At 42.3% G+C, this 10,436-nt stretch overlaps 1 long non-coding RNA gene across 1 annotated transcript; it reads left to right on the plus strand.

The window, feature by feature from the left end:
- Nucleotides 1-1,429: 1,429 nt before the first annotated feature.
- LOC142721919 (uncharacterized) lies at nucleotides 1,430-1,861 on the plus strand. Its single transcript, XR_012874255.1, has 2 exons — nucleotides 1,430-1,589; nucleotides 1,707-1,861. It is a non-coding gene; the product is annotated as an uncharacterized LOC142721919 (long non-coding RNA).
- The last annotated feature ends 8,575 nt before the right edge of the window (nucleotides 1,862-10,436 follow it).

The raw sequence follows: 10,436 nt of genomic DNA on the forward strand, positions 1-10,436 counted from the left end.
GGATGGTCACTGCTCCTATGTAACAAAGGTGCATCAGAGAAAATGGCTTCAATTTGCACGGCAGTATTGGTCTCAGAGCACCGATAATTGGCAAAGGGTTGTCTTATCCGATAAATCACGTTTTCTGCTTCATCGAAAGGATGGACTTTACAACCATTGCTGGAAAAAGCTGGCGGCGACGTCAGCGTCTGGGGTATTTTTCCATGGCATTCTCTGGGCCACTCATCCATATGGAAGGCTCTGAACCGATTTAGATATGAATCCATCGTTACAGATCACATCCACCATACATGCTGATTGTCTTCCCTGGAGCAAATGGAATCTTAAAGCAAGACAATGCGACATGTCACACGACTATAAATGCCCGACAGTGGTTGGAAGAGCACGACCAAGACTTCCAAGTACTTCCCTGGCCCCCTATTTCTCCAGACTTGAACCCAATTGAGCATCTGTGAGACCACGTCAATCGTGTTGTTCGCTTTATGGATCCTCCCCCACGCACCCTCCAGTAAATGTGGGATGTATGGAGTCAGCGAGGCTCCACATATGAGACCACTGACCAGCACCTTATTGAGTCACTCCCAGCCCGTCTACTGCTGTCTGTGCTGCACACGCCGGTTACTCTGGATATTAGTAGTAGTTATAATAATGTCACTCGACTGTGTATATATTCATAGTATCAAAACGGTTGTCCAAGATAAGAAAAACATGGGAGCTTTCCTCTAGAAAGAAGGCCACACGAGTCCATAGGAAATGTCTGGTATTGATCTTTTTTCCCATTTTGTCTATACATAATTAATATATGTTATACACATTGTTTCACATCTAGGCATTGCTGATGGAAGATTAAGATCTGGACATAGAAGGCGTCAGAGTGTGGAACAGGATGAAGACCATGACAATGTCCCCGACAGGAGACGAAGACGTGGTCAAGTTCCACCGCGCCGTAGGTTGCAGCAAGACGAAGCGGACAGAAGCCGGTCCCCATTACGACCTGAGCCAATAGAACAGTCTGAAACGACAAGTGGCCGTCGTATTAATAGTGAGACCGAGCTCAGAATTCCTGGAGAATCCCAACCTGGGTCTACTCCATCAACTACTCAGGAGAGATCCGAAAGGCTGGAGGAACCAACGCAAGACCCCAGCACCAGTGAGCCGCTACCAAACCTGCAGCCGTCCAGAGAAGGAAGCAGATCTCCTCAGCAAACATCTAACAGGCTGGTGGAGCCAACACCAAGCACCAGTCAGCTGCTTCCCAACCAACAGTCGACAACAGAGACCACAGACAGCAGACCTGTGCAGAGAAGACAACGTCGGCGAGGCAGGAGAGGCAGGCAGATTGATAGACTCCCATCTCGAACCTTTACTGAAAACGAAGACATCCAGTCCTGCACTATATGCCTAGAGGACTATGAGATTGGAGAGCAAGTCACCGTTCTGCCATGTTCTCACATATTCCATCTGCCTTGTATTGCACATTGGATCCCGACAAATCCACGCTGTCCCTTGTGCCGCGTCCATGCCTTTCAAAGGAAGAGGAGGAGATAAGTACCAACAGCTGTGGTACAGAAGAAACACCAGCAGTACAGGTATGATCACTGACATCTATAGTATTTTTGTGAAATCATGGCTGGAGCTTCGACACCAGTATATTGTTGAGTGATTATCGTCTGGTCTGGTCTGATTATTTTTTGTTTTGTCTACAGTACCACCTAGTCTTCTTCAGCATCTTCACCTTGGACGCCAGAATCTCAATCTGCACAGAGACCTAATAATAAAAGATCCCTGATGCCGTTTCCCAGAATACATTTATGTGATACTGGAATTTCCCTTCAGGGGTTAATAAAGTTATCTTATCTTATTTTATGCCTGGGACTCCCTTCTATCTTGGATATTTCATATTCCATCTCGGTTGGATTGGCGTTTCGACTACTACTACATTTTGGCCTAAGACTTACATTACGCCTTAAAACTGGTGAGAATGGTGGCGTTCCCATGTTTACATAGGAGCAATGTAGGCCCCAAGATTACAATATTTAGGGTGATTGATATATATTGTAAAAATAAAAAGCACAGAAAAATTACTCTTTTTTTAGGGTATGTTCACAAAAGAAGTGCAAGTCACTTCTTGGGCCGCTTTTGGAGCCGTTTTCCTAGACAATATTGAAAGCTCCAAAAACGACCGTAAAAAACGCTGAAAACCTTGAAAACAGCTCTGTATTTTCAGATATTTTTGAGTTTGCGTGTGAACATACCCTAATTTCCATTAATGTACAAAGGAATAGAAATTAATTACTAACATATACACCATCCAGACATAACAATAAAACCACCTGCCTTGTGTAGTCCTCCTCGTGCTGCCATAATAGCTCTGACCCGTTGGGACATGGATTTCAGAAGATCTTTAAAAGTGTCCTGTGGTATCTGGCACCAAGACGTTAGCAGATCCTTTAACCCCTTCCTGCTCCTTGACGTTCTATTCCATCATGTTATGGCAACAGGAGGCCTAACAATGGCCTCCGGGTTTGTCATCTACGGACGCCTAGTCTGTCCTGCCTTAGGTTTGCTGTCAGTGAGTAACTGACAGCACTTTTACACTGCACTACGCATGTAGTGCAGTGTATTAGAATAGCGATCAGGGATTCCTGACTTCAAGTCACCTAGTGAGACGAAAAAAAAAACCAGTTGTATAAAAAACCTTTTTTCAATATTAAGTCCTTTATTTAAAAAAACAAATTGTTAATTAATAACTATTTTGTGTGGTATAACCATCTGCCTTACACCACATTTTCTGTAATTTTTTCTGTTTTTCACTGATTGTATCAACCAAATTTTACCACTAACATAAAGTTTAATGTGTCACCAGAAAACAGTCTCAGAATCACTTGGATAAATAAAGGCATTCAAAAGTTATTATCACATAAAGTGACACACGTCATAGTTACATAGTTACATAGTTAGTACGGCTGAAAAAAGACACATGTCCATCAAGTTCAACCAAGGGACGGGAAAAGGGAAGGAAAAAATTTCTACACATAGGAGCTAATACTTTTTTGTTCTAGGAAATTATCTAACCCTTTTTTAAAGCCATCTCCTGTCCCTGCTGTGACCAGCTCCTGCGGTAGGCTATTCCATAGATTCACAGTTCTCACAGTAAAGAAGGCTTGTCGCCTCTGCAGGTTGAACCTTTTTTTCTCCAGACGGAGGGAGTGCCCCCTTGTTTTTTGAGGGGGTTTTACATGGAACAGGATTTCACCATATTTTTTGTATGTGCCATTAATATATTTATATAAATTAATCATGTCCCACCTTAGTCATCTTTTTTCAAGGCTAAATAGGTTTAATTCTTTTAATCTTTCCTCATAACTTAAATTCTCCATGCCCCTAATTAGCTTCGTTGCTCTTCTTTGTATTTTTTCCAACTCCAGGGCATCCTTTCTATGAACTGGAGCCCAGAACTGAACTGCATATTCTAGATGAGGCCTCACTAATGCTTTGTAAAGTGGCAATATTACATCCCTGTCCCGCGAGTCCATGCCTCTTTTAATACACGACAATATCCTGCTGGCCTTTGAAGCAGCTGATTGACACTGCATGCTGTTATTTAGTTTATGATTTACAAGTACATCCAGATCCTTCTCAACAAGTGACTCCCCCAGTGTAGCTCCCCCTAGGACATATGATGCATGCAGGTTGTTCGTACCCAGATGCATAACTTTACATTTATCTACATTAAACTTCATCTGCCAAGTGGATGCCCAAACACTTAGATTGTTTAAATCCGCTTGCAATTCTTGAACATCTTCCATAGACTGAACTATATTATATAGCTTGGTATCATCTGCAAAAATAGAAATAGTGCTATTAATCCCATCCTCTATATCATTAATAAATAAGTTGAATAATAGTGGTCCCAGCACTGAAACCTGGGGTACACCACTTATAACCGGGGACCATTCAGAGTAGGAATCATTGACCACAACTCTCTGGATACGGTCCTTGAGCCAATTCTCAATCCAATTACAAACTATATTTTCTAAACCTATAGTCCTTAATTTACCCATTAGGCGTCTATGGGGGACAGTGTCAAATTCCTATGCAAAGTCCAAAAACACTAAATCCACAGCGTCCCCTGTGTCTAGGCTTCTGCTCACCTCTTCATATAAACACTATATCCACAGCGGCCCCTCTGTCTAGGCTTCTGCTCACCTCTTCATAAAAACAGATTAGATTAGTTTGACAACTACTGTCCTTAGTAAAACCGTGCTGGCTGTCACTTATAATACTATTTTTTGTCACATAATCCTGTATATAGTCCCTCAATAGCCCCTCAAACATTTTCCCCACGATGGATGTTAAGCATACTGGTCTATAATTACCCGGGGAAGACCTAGAGCCCTTTTTGAAAATAGGCACCACATTTGCCCTGCGCCAGTCCCTTGGCACTATTCCAGTCACTAGAGATTCTCTGAATATTATGAAAAGGGGGACAGAAATAACTGAACTAAGCTCTTTAAGAATTCTAGGGTGTATCCCATCTGGTCCCGGGGCCTTGTGCACATTTATTTTATTTAATTTAGCTTGGACCATATCTACATTCATCCAATTCATTATATCAACTGATATATTAACAGCACTGGCACCGGCTACATCAGCTGCTCTTTCTTCTGGCAGACAAAATCAAGGGGTTTGAATCCAGCCCTGTAGAGGGTAAAACGGAAACTTGTTCCAAGTTTACTGGTAGTAAAATTAAAAAGGTCCAAAGGAATGGAGTCCTGGTGTGCAGGAAGGAGTTTCAGTCCGGTCGTAGAGCCTACGCGTTTCAGACGTGTTAGACGTCCTTAATCATGGCTGTTTCCGTTTTACCCTCTACAGCGCTGGATTCAAACCCCTTGATTTTGTCTGCCTTCCATACATCGTGCGCCGACACGAGGATCCGAGCGACGTCCACGACACACAAGCTACGTGTCAGGTGAGCTGGAGGATCTCTCTCCCCTACTTTCTGCTCTTTCTTCTGTTGTATATACAGAGCTAAAGAACCCATTTAGTAACTCTGCCTTCTCTTGATCCCCTGTGACCAACTCCCCATTACCACTATCTAGGGGTCCTACATGTTCAGACCTTGGCTTTTTAGCATTTATATACTTGAAGAATTTTTTGGGATTTGTTTTACTATCCTTGGCCACCTGCCATTCATTTTGTATTTTTGCTAATTTTATTACATTTTTACAGATTTTATTAAGCTCTTTATATTTTACAAAGGCTTCAGATGTACGTATTAAACAATAACTACCAAGTCCTGATTTAGTTGTGAACCCTCTATGACTCAGTATATTATAAAAGATATCAATCCGGAATCAGCATTTAAAAATGGGCATAACAGTAGTTTTGACCCTAAAACACACTAGAGCCCGCGATAACCGCACCGGAAACTCCTAATGCTAAGGTATACAACAATGCCACTGTCCCCTATGCTAAAATTCCTCATTAAACCCAACCCTACGCGTTTCTATACTTATCATCAGGGGTCTGTAGCTTGGTCACTCTGGCCAGGATGCCAGCGATATTAGTTCAACAGCAGATATTCTGCTGTACACCACGGAAGCATGCTCGCATAGATATCAGCGCCATGCCTCACTAAGGGACTCTGAGTTACTATAAACACCTAACTCCTCCCCCTGTTCTCGGCAGCGCTCTCCGAACCAGCCAATCACACTCACCCCCCAAATTCGTGACGCCTGTCCATGTGACAGCTGACATACCCGGAACCAACATCGACCGCATCAAACCGAACGCGCAGGCGCAGTGGAGGCCGCAGACGCATCGCCCATGCTGCACAAGAACTAACCATGATTCAGTAAGGAGTCTAACGATATTGAGAATTTGGATAAGTATTGCGGATCAGCTCAAGCCCACAACTGGACTACCATTGATAAAGCACCTTCCCTGTATATTGTATAGATGAATGAACGATGTAATGTCTACCACACTTCAAAGTTTTTTGAAACACCTGCTGAAAAGGACCATGCCTGAGACGGTTAAGACTCTGGTTGATACGGCTGATATGGCTTTGACAAAAAAGATAAGATCCTACAACAATCTTTAGAGAGGTTTACTAATCATCTAAAAGAGCGTAAGCACTTCCAGTTCAAGAGAGATCTGCAGGAATTCAGGGAGAAAAAAGCTTATGACTTTGTTAACCAACAACAACAGCAGCACCAGCAGTCAAATAGGGGTCTAAGAGAATCTGACCCATCTACATCTGAGAGTGAAACAACAGACTCTGAAAGAGTGGGTTCTTTCTCTGGGACTGGTGGTGGTAGACAGAAATTTAGGGGAGGTGCCAGAGGTAGGAATAGAGGCCGTGCTAGAGCCTCTTCCAATAGTGGAAGTAATTTTTTATCCAACAATCCCCCCATTTCCCGCTACATGCTGAGGGGACAAAAGGATTAGTGAAGGGAAGAGGAACGGATAAGTTACAAATTATTAATTTATCTGAATACAATCTGAGTGCATCTGGGGCTTTCATTTGTCCCCACAGGGAAGTTTGATTCATTTACCTGGATTAAGGATTTAAATCTGTTTGCTCGTAAACTAAAATGGATAAAAAATTTTCAAACATCACAACCGGAAAAAATGTATGGAAATGGGTTTAGAAGAATCTGATTTGGAAGGCCTAGTAGCCTTGGAACGGTTGCTTGAGGAATCAAGTAGAGCCCCAGGACTAGGCCCCTTTACCAATTTAAAAACTAAAAGTAGGAAGTTGCCGCCAATATGAGATTTTACTAATGTGGATTTATTTGTTGACATGGTGGGAGATGAGATTAAGGCTTTGAGTCAAGATATGAGGGGCATTGACAACAATCTGTCTTGGTCTGAACGGCTAGCTCTAACCACTTTGGAGAAAAAACGAAATATCGTTTTAAAAGCATCCGATAAGGGTGGGAACATCGTGGTTATGAGCAGGGAAGACTATAAGAGAATGTGTGAGGAAATTTTGCTCAATCCTGACTGTTATACCATCTTAAAAGATAATCCCACAGCACTGTTCAAAAAGGAGCTTTTGGACATTTTGCGTGATGCAAAAAGCAGGTCTTTGATCAGTGCTAGTGAATTTAATTTCTTGTTTCCACAATTTCCCATCATGGCATGTTTCTATAGCCTGCCCAAAATCCACAAAGGGTATCCCCCCTTACATGGCAGACCTATTGTTTCAGGAATCAATAATCTAACACAGAACGTGAGCACATATATAGACCAGGTGTTGTGTCCGTTTGTACTAGGCCTCACATCATATGTACGTGATACTATGGATGTTTTGAAACAAATTGAGGGTATCACACTGGAACACAATACACTATTGGCCAGCCTGGATGTAGAGGCTTTGTATTCTTCTATTCCACATAGACTTGGTTGTGAGGCGGTAGAATATTTCCTTAGATCTAGAGGTACTCAATTTGTGGCTCATAACCAGCTCGTTTTGCAGTTATTACACTTTGTGTTGGAAAAAAATGTATTTATCTTTGAAGACAAGATTTTTCACCAGCAATGTGGTACAGCAATGGGGAGTCCTACTGCTCCCACCTATGCAAATTTATTTCTTGGCTGGTGGGAAGAGACAATTGTTTTTGGGGATAGGTTTGCCAAGTGGACTTCATCAATAGGGATCTGGATCAGATATATTGATGACGTGTTGCTGTTCTGGAATTCTACAGTGGAGGAATTCAATAGCTTTGTAGCAGCTCTTAACATAAATGATCTAGGGCTAAGGTTCACATGCAAAATCAGTAATCAGGAACTGTCTTTTTTAGATCTTAAAATCATTAAAACAGCGGAAGGTACAATTCGTACTAAAGTACACCGCAAGGAAACAGCAACCAATAGTTTCCTCTAATGGAACAGTTGCCACCCTTATCCCCTCAAACGTGGTATCCCCAAAGGCCAGTTCATGAGAGTACGCCGGAACTGTAGCTCGATGGGCGATTTTGAAAGACAGGCGCAGGAGCTCACAAATAGATTGAAGGATAGAGGCTTTCCTATGGGAGTAATCAGAAAGGCCTATGAGGGAGCAAGGGATGCAGATAGACAGAGTCTTTTTGTCCCTAGAAAACGAAAAGAAGAAAGAGTCACGAGACTCATAGGCACTTATGATTCCAAACAATGTGAAATTATGCAAATTTTGAAAAGGTACTGGCGTATTCTCAGTACTGATGCAGACTTGGTAGATCAGATCACACAATGGCCCTCAGTCACGTTCCGTAGAGGTAAAAACATTAGGGATAGGGTCATGCAGAGTTGTTTTGACCCCATTACACAAAAAGGAACATGGCTGGACAGGCACATACCGGGTACACATAGATGTGGCAGTTGCAAAGCTTGTGACTTCATCCAGAGAGGAAACAAATTCAAAAGTGTTGCCACGAAGGTGGAGTACGATATTCGAGATTTTGTCAATTGTAAAACAGCAGGGGTGGTCTACTTGATAACATGTCCATGTCCACTGAATTATGTGGGCAAAACGGTGCGGCAGTTTCGACGCCGGATCAGAGAGCATGTTGGAGATATTGTTAATTCGAGAGACACTCCTATATCATAACACGTACATGCAAAACATCAGGGTAGAGCAGAATGTTTAAAATTTCAGGCAATTGAACTCATAAGGCCTCCTAAACGGGGAGGGGATTGGGACAACCTCATTTTGAGTAAAGAAGCCCAGTGGATTTATAGATTGGCGTGTGTACAACCAGAAGGTTTAAACGAGCAGACAAATTATGCCTGTTTTATTTAAATATGCATTTTCATCGTCTGTTATCCTTTCAAGGCAGCCAGATATATGGCTGTTGTGCCAGGTATTTATACAGCAATTTGCATTTTGTCATTTGGGCTAACAGGCATGGTCCTTTTCAGCAGGTGTTTCAAAAAACTTTGAAGTGTGGTAGACATTACATCGTTCTTTCATCTATACAATATGTATTTACAGGGAAGGTGCTTTATCAATGGTAGTCCAGTTGCGGGCTTGAGCTGATCCGCAATACTTATCCAAATTCTCAATATCGTTAGACTCCTTCCTGAATCATGGTTAGTTCTTGTGCAGCATGGGCGATGCGTCTGCGGCCTCCACTGCGCCTGCGCGTTCGGTTTGATGCGGTCGATGTTGGTTCCGGGTATGTCAGCTGACAGCCGGGAGTCACATGGACAGGCGTCACAAATTTGGGGGGTGAGTGTGATTGGCTGGTTCGGAGAGCGCTGCCGAGAACAGGGGGAGGAGTTAGGTGTTTATAGTAACTCAGAGTCCCTTAGTGAGGCATGCCGCTGATATCTATGCGAGCATGCTTCCGTGGTGTACAGCAGAATATCTGCTGTTGAACTAATATCGCTGGCATCCTGGCCAGAGTGACCAAGCTACAGACCCCTGATGATAAGTATAGAAACGCGTAGGGTTGGGTTAAATGAGGAATCTTAGCATAGGGGACAGTGGCATTGTTGTATACCTTAGCATTAGGAGTTTCCGGTGCGGTTATCGCGGGCTCTAGTGTGTTTTAGGGTCAAAACTACTGTTATGCCCATGGTTACATGCTGATTCCGGATTGATATCTTTTATAATATACTGAGTCATAGAGGGTTCACAACTGAATCAGGACTTGGTAGTTATTGTTCAATACGTTTTTAATACACACGGTGGGGCTTTTTCACAGTGGTGATTGTACCCCTGTTTTTAGAGAGTAATCAAATAAAGTTATATTTTACTCATATATCACTTCAGTGAATCTACTAAATTTCCTATATTGTGGGAGCACAAATTATATGTATCGTTTAATACAGTGAATAAAGGCTTCAGATGTACCCTCAGATTTGTATTTTTTAAATGCCCTTTTTTTGTCATGTATTGCCCCTTTCACAGAAGGTGTAAGCCATGTGGGGTTTAATTTGAGTCGTTTATACTTGTTACCTATAGGAATAAATTTTGCACTATAATAACCCAAAGTAGATTGAAAATCTCCCATTTATCATTTGTTCCATTATTTGACATTAGTTCTTCCCAGTCTATATCCTGAATTGTCGCCTTCATCCTGGGGAAATTGGCTTTCTTAAAATTAAATGTTTTTGCCCTCCCAGCCTGTGTTTGTTTTTTACAGTATAGGTAAAATGTAACTATATTGTGATCACTGTTACCGAGGTTTTCACGAACATTGACGTTCCCAACAAGCTCTGCATTATTAGAAATGACCAGATCCAACAGAGCTTCACCTCTAGTCGGGTCTTCCACAAACTGGCCCATAAAATTTTCCTGCAACAGGTTGAGGAAATGTCTCCCCTTAGATAATGTCAGATTAGACAAATGGGCTCTGAGCCTTAAGGCCCAACCTAGGCTTCGTCATTAAGGGGTTAAGTCCTGTAAATTGTGAGTAGGGGTCCCCATGGATTGGATTTGTTTT

The sequence above is a fragment of the Rhinoderma darwinii genome, unplaced genomic scaffold (assembly GCF_050947455.1).
Source record: "Rhinoderma darwinii isolate aRhiDar2 unplaced genomic scaffold, aRhiDar2.hap1 Scaffold_528, whole genome shotgun sequence".
NCBI classification, from domain to species: Eukaryota; Metazoa; Chordata; class Amphibia; order Anura; family Rhinodermatidae; genus Rhinoderma; species Rhinoderma darwinii.